Here is a 10,000-nt window from a genome sequence, read left to right on the forward strand (position 1 = left end):
AACGCTCCGAGCCATCGTTGCAACGGCGGGTGCCTCCGTTGCAACGAAACCAGCCAACGATGCACTTAACCCAGCCTCCGTTGCAACACGCCCTGCCTCCGTTGCAACGTCACCAGCATCCGTTGCGACGCGCCCAGCCAACGTTGCAACGCGCCCGGCCAACTTTGCAACGCACCCTGCATCCGTTGCAACGCGCCCAGCCAACGTTGCACCGCCCCCAGCATCCGTTGCAACGCGCCCAGCATCCGTTGCAACGCCCCCAGCCAACGTTGCAACGCGCCCTGCCTCCGTTGCAACGCTCCCAGCCAACGTTGCAACGCTCCCAGCCAACGTTGCATCGCGCCCTGCCTCCGTTGCAACGTCACCAGCATCCGTTGCAACGCGCCCTGCCTCCGTTGCAACGCGCCCGGCCAACGTTGCACCGCCCTCAGCATCCGTTGCACTGCCCCCAGCCAACGTTGCAACGCGACCTGCCTCCGTTGCAACGCGCCCAGCATCCATTGCAACGCCCCCAGCATCCGTTGCAACGCCCCCAGCCAACGTTGCAACGCGCCCTGCCTCCGTTGCAACGTCACCAGCATCCGTTGCAACGCGCCCTGCCTCCGTTGCAACGTCACCAGCAACCGTGGCAACGCGACCTGCCTCCGTTGCGATGCCCCCAGCCAACTTTGCAACGTCACCAGCATCCGTTGCAACGCGCCCTGCCTCCGTTGCAACGTCACCAGCATCCGTTGCAACGCGCCCTGCCTCCGTTGCAACGTCACCAGCAACCGTGGCAACGCGACTTGCCTCCGTTGCAAAGCCCCCAGCCAACGTTGCAACGCGCCCTGCCTCCGTTGCAACGTCACCAGCATCCGTTGCAACGTCACCAGCCAACGTTGCAACGCGCTCAGCATCCGTTGCAACGCCCCCAGCCAACGTTGCAATGCCCCCAGCTTCCGTTGCAACGATCCCAGCATCCGTTGCAAAGCGACCTGCCTCCGTTGCAACGTCACCGGCCAATGTTGCAACGCACCCTGCCTCCGTTGCAACGCCTCCAGCCAACGTTGCAACGCCCCCAGCCAACGTTGCGACGCGCCCTGCCTCCGTTGCAACGTCCCCAGCATCTGTTGCAACGCGCCCCAGCCTCCGTTGCAACGTCACCAGCATCCGTTGCAACGCGACCTGCCTCCGCTGCAACGCCCCCAGCCAACGTTGCAACGCGCGCAGCATCCGTTGCAACGACCCCAGCATCCGTTGCAACGCGACCTGCATCCGTTGCAACTCCCCCAGCCAACGTTGCAACGCCCCCAGCTTCCGTTGCAACGCCCCCAGCATCCGTTGCAACGTCACCAGCATCCGTTGCAGCGCGCCCAGCGTCGGGTCCGTCCCCTGCAACTGACCAGTCACTATGTCTGGTCACCGTGATGGGGTACGCATGTACTGGTACCCATGGGAGTGAGACAGCAGTGGCTTGTTTCTGTCCTCGCAGGGTGCCTGCTCACCCTTTCCCGGGCGCGTCTTTCTGCGGGGACCACGTTCCGGGCCTTGGGGTGGCCCGACCTCGCTGGGTGCCAGCTCTCCCTCGGGCAACGTCCTTCCCTGGTTTACCGCGTGCCGGGTCTTGCTGCCTAGGGGAGGACCAATCATCGCGCGTAGTGCTGGCATTGCGCCCAGCAATCCTTCGGCCAGGTCGAGTCTGAGCAACTGGAGACGCCTTCGTATAATAGGCTGCCGAGCCGTTACAGAAGTCAAGCCGGTTGAGGTCGGCTTTGCCGTTCGGGGATCCGTTTGCGTTCTGGTAGCACAAATTGCGAATCACACTTTTCACAACGCATACCACTAACCAGCAAGTGCACTGGGTCGTCCAAGTAATACCTTACGTGAGTAAGGGTCGAATCCCACAGAGATTGTTGGTTTGAAGCAATCTATGGTTATCTTGTAAATCTTAGTCAGGAAGTCAATTATGTTTATCAGTTGAATTATGAATAACCAATAGAGCATAAATTAAACGTTACTTGTTGTGTAGTAATGGAGAATATGTTGGAGTTTTGGAGATGCTTTGTCTTCTGAATCTCTGCTTTCCTCTGTCTTCTGATTCACGCACGCACGTCCTCCTATGGCAAGCTGTGTGTTGGTGGATCACCGTTGTCAATGGCTACCTTCCATCCTTCCAGTGAAAACTACGCTCACGCGCTCTGTCACAGCACGGCTAATCACCGGTTGGTTCTCGATCTGGTTGGAATAGGATTTACTATCCTTTTGCATCTGTCACTAACGCCCAGCCTTCAGGAGTTTGAAGCTCGTCACAGTCATTCAATCCTTGAATCCTACTCGGAATACCACAGACAAGGTTTAGACTTTCCGGATTCTCATGAATGCTGCCATCAGTTCTAGCTTATACCACGGAGATTCTGATTAAAGAATCTAAGAGATACTCATTCAATCAGATATAGAACGGAGGTGGTTGTCAGGCACACGTTCATGGTTTGAGGAAGGTGATGAATGTCACGGATCATCACCTTCATCACAGTTAAGCGCGAATGAACATCTTAGATAGGAACAAGCGTGTTTGAATGGAAAACAGAAATACTTGCATTAATTCATTGAGACACAGCAGAGCTCCTCACCCCCAACAATGGGGTTTAGAGACTCATGCCGTCAGAGAATACAAAGTTTAGATCTGAAATGTCATGAGGTACAAAATAAGTCTCTAAAAGTTGTTTAAATACTAAACTAGTAGCCTAGGGTTACAAAATATGAGTGGACTATGATGGATGATGCAGAGATCCACTTCTGGGGCCCACTTGGTATGTGCTGGGGCTGAGACTTTAAGCAATCCACGTGCAGAGGCCATTTGTGGAGTTGAATGCCAGTTTTTGTGCCAGTTTGGGCGTTCAACTCCAGTTTTTTATCCTTTTCTGGCGCTGAACGCCAGAATTGGGCAGAGAACTGGCGTTGAACGCCAGTTTACGTCATCTATCCTTGTGCAAAGTATGGACTATTATATATTGCTGGAAAGCCCTGGATGTCTACTTTCCAACGCAATTGGAAGCATGCCATGTCGAGTTCTGTAGCTCCAGAAAATCCACTTTGAGTGCAGGGAGGTCAGAATCCAACAGCATCAGCAGTCCTTTTTCAGCCTGAATCAGATTTTTGCTCAGCTCCTTCAATTTCAGCCAGAAAAATACCTGAAATTACAGAAAAACACACAACTCATAGTAAAGTCCAGAAATATAAATTTTTCCTAAAAACTACTAGAAATAGACTAAAAACTAACTAAAACATACTCTAAACTATATGAAATTATCCCCAAAAAGCGTATAAAATATCCGCTCATCACAACACCAAACTTAAACTGTTGCTTGTCCTCAAGCAACTAGACAAATAAAATAGAAGACTAATAGGTTGAGAAGCAATAATATCTCAGAGTTTTTGATTGAAGCTCAGATCCTAATTAGATGAGCGGGACTAGTAGCTTTTTGCTTCTGAACAGTTTTGGCATCTCACTTTATCCATTGAAGCTCAGAGTGATTGGCATCTATAGGAACTCAGAATTCAGATAGTGTTATTGATTCTCTTAGTTCAGTGTGATGATTCTTGAACACAGCTTCTTTATGAGTCTTGGCCGTGGCCCTAAGCACTTTGTTTTCCAGTATTACTACCGGATACATAAATGCCACAGACACATAACTGGGTGAACCTTTTCAGATTGTGACTCAGCTTTGCTAAAGTCCCCAGTTAGAGGTGTCCAGAGTTCTTAAGCACACTCTTCTTTTTGCTTGGACCTTGACTTTAACCGCTCAGTCTCAAGTTTTCACTTGACACCTTCACGCCACAAGCACATGGTTAGGGACAGCTTGGTTTAGCCGCTTAGGCCAGGATTTTATTCCTTCGTGGCCCTCCTATCCACTGATGCTCAAAGCCTTGGGATCCTTTTCATTACCCTTGCCTTTTGGTTTTAAGGGCTATTGGCTCTTTCTGCTTGCTTTTTCTTTTTCTTTCTATATTATTTTTTTTTCGCTACTTTTTTTTTTCTGCAAGCTTTGTTCTTTGCTGCTTTTTCTTGCTTCAAGAATCATTTTTTATGATTTTTCAGATTATCAATAACATGTCTCATGTTCATCATTCTTTCAAGAGCCAACATATTTAACAGTCTTAAGCAACAAATTCAAAAGACATATGCACTGTTCAAGCATTCATTCAGAAGACAGAAAGCATTGCCACCACATTTAACTAATTAGAATTTCTCTTATTAAAACTCGAAATTTTATTGCTTCTTATTCAAAAGATCTACTACTTTATTCATGTTTGCTGATGATGAGAAAAATAAACTATAGCTTAATTGGAGATAAAATCAAAATAGATACTAATTACTACTATATGACTCCTAAGGTAAAATTAAAATAAGAACAGTTATCACAGAGTTAAGGCTAAGATTAGAACTCAACAACCTTGAGGTTTGGGAAGTGGATGTTCCTCTAGTCTGTGAGGTGCTTGGTCCTTCAAGAGAGAATTTCTGCGCTTTAGTTCCTTTAAATCACGCCCTTGCTCCTCTTGGAGTGGGTTGTTTTCCTTTAGGGGCCATGATCTTAGTGATCACGGATAAGCACACCAAACTTAGAGCTTTGCTTGTCCTCAAGCAAAAGAAAAAGAAGGAGATGGGTAGAAGGAGAGCTCCTCCCCACCATCCTGGCGTTTGAACGCCCAAACACTGCCTGTTTTGGGCGTTCAACGCCCAAATGCTGCTCTCTTGGGCGTTCAACGCCCAGTTGTTGCCCTTTTCTGGCGTTGAACGCCAGATAGCTATCCTTACTGGCGTTCAGTGCCCACTGGATGCCCATTTTGGGCGCTGAACGCCCAAAATGGCCTTCACTGGCATTTTCTTGCCAGTAAGCTCCTTATCTTTGTTTTGTGTGTAGATTCCTTCTGTAACCCTGTAAACTTATGCAAATGATTCTTTACCTTAGTGTCAGTGAACTTTATATAAACAAATAAAAATAAAAATAGGGCAAAATGCTTAGAGGATTGTTGCCCCATGGCTGGGTTGCCTCCCAGCAAGCGCTTCTTTATTGTCTTTAGCTGGACCTTGCTGAGCTTTTAATCTAGCTTCAGCCTTGAGAATTCTTGCTCAGTGTTGCCTTCAAGATAATGCTTGATTCGCTGTCCATTGACAATGAACTTCTTATCAGAATCAATATCTTGAAGCTCCACATAACCATATGGTGACACACTTGTAATCACGTATGGTCCCCTCCACCGGGATTTCAGTTTCCCGGGGAATAGCCTGAGTCTAGAGTTAAACAACAGGACCTTCTGTCCTGGTTCAAAGATTCTAGATGATAGCTTTCTGTCATGCCATTTTTTTTATTTTTCTTTATAAAGCTTGGCATTTTCGAAAGCTGTGAATCTGAATTCCTCTAGCTCATTTAGCTGGAGCAATCATTTTTCTCCTGCTAATTTGGCATCTAAGTTTAGGAATCTAGTTGCCCAATAAGCTTTATGTTCCAGTTCCACGGGTAGGTGACATGCCTTACCATACACAAGTTGGTATGGAGTTGTCCCTATAGGGGTCTTGAATGCTGTTCTGTAAGCCCACAGAGCATCATCCAAGCTCCTTGCCCAATCCTTTCTACGGGTATTTACTGTCCGTTCCAGGATTCTCTTTAATTCTCTGTTAGAGACTTCAGCCTGCCCATTGGTTTGTGGATGATATGGAGTGGCCACCTTGTGGCGAATTCCATACCGAACCATGGCAGAGTAAAGCTGTTTATTGCAGAAGTGAGTGCCCCCATCACTGATTAACACTCTAGGGACACCAAACCTGCTAAAGATATGTTTCTGGAGGAACTTCAGCACTGTTTTAGTATCATTGGTGGGTGTGGCAATAGCCTCAACCCATTTTGATACATAGTCAACTGCCACCAGAATATAAGTGTTTGAGTATGATGGTGGGAAAGGTCCCATGAAGTCAATTCCCCATACATCAAACAACTCTATTTCCAAGATTCCTTGTTGAGGCATGGCGTAACCATGAGGCAGATTACCAGCTCTTTGGCAACTGTCACAATTACGTACAAACTCTCGGGAATCTTTATAGAGTGTGGGCCAATAGAAGCCACATTGGAGGACCTTGGTGGCTGTTCGCTCACCTCCGAAATGGCCTCCATATTGAGATCCGTGGCAATGCCATAGGATTCTCTGTGCTTCCTCTCTGGGGACACACCTACGGATAATTCCGTCTGCACATCTCTTAAAGAGATAAGGTTCATCCCACAAGTAGTACTTTGCATCAGTAACTAATTTCTTCTTTTGTATTCTATTGTACTCCTTGGGTATGAACCTTGCAGCTTTATAGTTTGCAATATCGGCAAACCATGGTGCTTCCTGAATGGCAAATAGATGCTCATCAGGGAACGTCTCAGAGATCTCAAGAAAGGGGAGGGACGTCCCTTTCACTGGCTCTATCCGGGACAGATGATCAGCCACTTGGTTCTCTGTCCCTTTTCTGTCTCTTATTTCTATATCAAACTCTTGCAGAAGCAATACCCATCTGATGAGCCTGGGTTTTGAATCCTGCTTTGTGAGTAGATACTTAAGAGCAGCATGGTCAGTGTACACAATCACCTTTGATCCTATTAAGTAGGATCTGAACTTGTCAATGGCGTAAACCACTGCAAGTAATTCCTTTTCTGTGGTTGTGTAATTTTTCTGGGCATTATTTAAAACGCGACTGGCATAATAAATGACATGCAGAAGCTTGTCATGCCTCTGTCCCAGTACTGCACCAATGGCATGATCACTGGCATCACACATTAACTCAAATGGCAATGTCCAGTCTGGTGCAGAAATGACTGGTGCTGTGACCAGCTTAGCTTTCAGCGTTTCAAACGCCTGTAGGCATGCTGTGTCAAACACAAATGGCGTGTCAGCAGCTAGCAGATTGCTTAGGGGTTTTGTGATTTTTGAAAAATCCTTTATAAACCTCCTATAGAATCCTGCATGCCCCAGAAAGCTTCTGATTGCCTTAACATTGGCAGGTGGTGGTAATTTTTCAATTACCTCTATTTTTGCTTGATCTACCTCTATTCCCTTGTTTGAGATTTTATGCCCAAGAACAATTCCTTCAGTCACCATGAAGTGACACTTTTCCCAGTTTAAAACTAGGTTGGTTTCTTGGCATCTTTTCAGAACAAGTTTCAGGTGATCAAGACAGGAGCTGAATGAGTCTCCATATACTGAGAAGTCATCCATGAAGACTTCCAGAAATTTTTCCACCATGTCAGAGAAAATAGAGAGCATGCATCTCTGGAAGGTTGCAGGTGCATTGCATAGCCCAAAGGGCATCCTTCTATAAGCAAACACTCCGGATGGACATGTGAATGCTGTTTTCTCTTGATCCTGGGGATCTACTGCAATCTGGTTATAGCCTGAGTAGCCATCCAAAAAGCAGTAATAATCATGACCTGCTAGTCTCTCTAGCATCTGGTCTATGAATGGTAAAGGAAAATGATCCTTTCTGGTGGCTGTATTGAGCCTTCTGTAGTCAATACACATGCGCCACCCTGTAACTGTTCTTGTAGGAACCAGTTCATTTTTTTCATTATGAATCACTGTCATGCCTCCCTTTTTTGGGACGACTTGAACAGGGCTCACCCAGGGGCTATCAGAAATGGGATAAATAATCCCAGCCTCTAGTAATTTGGTGACCTCTTTCTGCACCACTTCCTTCATGGCTGGATTTAGCCGCCTCTGTGGTTGAACCACTGGTTTGGCATTATCCTCCAATAGGATTTTGTGCATGCATCTGGCTGGGCTTATGCCCTTAAGGTCACCTATGGACCACCCAAGAGCTGTCTTGTGTGTCCTTAGCACTTGAATAAGTGCTTCCTCTTCCTGTGAATTTAAAGCAGAGCTTATGATCACTGGAAAGGTGTCACCTTCTCCTAGAAATGCATATTTCAAGGATGGTGGCAGTGGCTTGAGCTCTGGTTTAGGAGGTTTTTCCTCTTTCAGAAGAAAGTTCAGAGGCTCTTTCATGTCCCCTGAATCCTCCAAATCAGGCTGAACATCTTTAAAGATGTCTTCCAACTCTGATTCGAGACTCTCAGCCATGTTGATCTCTTCTACCAAAGAGTCAATAAGGTCAACTTTCATGCAGTCTGTTGATGTGTCTGGATGCTGCATGGCTTTGACAGCGTTCAACTTGAACTCGTCATCGTTGACTCTCAGGGTTATTTCCCCCTGCTGGACGTCAATGAGGGATCGTCCAGTTGCTAGGAAGGGTCTTCCTAGAATGAGAGTAGCACTCTTGTGCTCCTCCATTTCCAGCACAACAAAGTCAGTGGGAAAGGCGAATGGCCCAACTCTGACAATCATGTCCTCAATCACGCCTGATGGGTATTTAGTAGAACCATCAGCAAGTTGGAGACATATCCGGGTTGGTTTAACTTCCTCAGTTAAGCCAAGCTTCCTGATAGTGGATGCAGGTATTAGGTTGATGCTTGCCCCAAGATCGCATAAAGCTGTCTTGGTGCAATCACCTTCTAATATGCATGGTATCAGAAAACTCCCAGGGTCTTTAAGCTTTTCAGGAAAGCTTTTCAGAATGACTGCACTGCATTCTTCAGTGAGGAGAACTCTTTCTGTTTCTCTCCACTCCTTTTTATGACTCAAGATCTCTTTCATGAACTTGGCATAAGAAGGTATTTGCTCAAGTGCCTCTGCAAATGGAATCTTTATTTCAAGAGTCCTTAGATAATCTGCAAAGCGAGCAAATTGCTTATCCTGCTCCTCTTTCCGGAGTTTTTGAGGATAAGGTATCTTGGCTTTATATTCCTCAACCTTAGTGGTTAAAGAAGCCTTTTTAGAGGGGTTGTTGTCAGCACTTATGTGTGTCTGATCCCTCACTGGCAATTGCGTACCAGAGTCAGAAGCTGGAGTGACGTTAGACGCCAGCTCACTGTCTGTTCCTGGTGCCTGAACGCCAGAAATGTGCCCCTGTTGGGCGTTCAGCGCCAGATTCTTGCCCATTTCTGGCGTTGAACGCCACCCCTGCCTTGTTTCTGGCGCTAAACGTTAGTTTTGGGCATGGTCTGGGCGTTCAGCGCCAGCCTTCCACCCATTTTCTGGCGTTTTAGTGCCAGAATTATTTTTCCCTGGGCTCTTACTGTCCTCAGGGGAATCTTTGGTGGGTTGCTTATTTCTTGAATTTTTGATGCCTTGAGGTGGGGTATTTAATGTTTTCCCACTTCTTAATTGAACTGCTTGGCATTCTTCTGCTATTTGCTTTGATAGCTGCTGCTTTGTTTGCTTAAACTGTTCTTCCATATGTATATTAGCTATCCTTGTCTCCTGTAACCTGTCTTTGAATTCAGCTAGCTGCTTTGTTAGAAAATCTAATTGCTGATTGAATTCAGCAGCTTGTTTTACAGTACTGAATTCAGCAGTTACTGTTTTAACCTCTTCATTCATGGAAGGGTTGCTGCTTAGATACAGATGCTGATTCCTGGCAACTGTATCAATGAGCTCTTGAGCCTCTTCGATTGTCTTTCTCATATGGATAGATCCACCAGCTGAGTAATCTAAAGACATCTGAGCTCCTTCTGCAAGCCCATAGTAGAAGATGTCTAACTGAACCCACTCTGAAAACATTTCAGAGGGGCATTTTCGTAGCATCTCTCTGTATCTCTCCCAGGCATCATAAAGAGATTCATTATCTCCTTGTTTAAAGCCTTGGATGTCCAGCCTTAGCTGTGTCATCCTTTTTGGAGGGAAATATTGATTCAGGAATTTTTCTGTCAGCTGTTTCCATGTTCTTATGCTGGCCTTAGGTTGGTTATTTAACCACCTCTTGGCTTGATCTTTTACAGCAAATGGAAATAGTAATAGTCTGTAGACATCCTGATCTATTTCCTTATCATGTACTGTGTCAGCAATTTGTAAAAATTGTGCCAGAAACTCTGTAGGTTCTTCCTGTGGAAGACCGGAATACTGGCAACTTTGCTGCACCATGATAATG

The sequence above is a fragment of the Arachis ipaensis genome, chromosome B6 (genome assembly GCF_059453495.1).
Source record: "Arachis ipaensis isolate K30076 ecotype BB chromosome B6, ASM5945349v1, whole genome shotgun sequence".
NCBI lineage: Eukaryota > Viridiplantae > Streptophyta > Magnoliopsida > Fabales > Fabaceae > Arachis > Arachis ipaensis.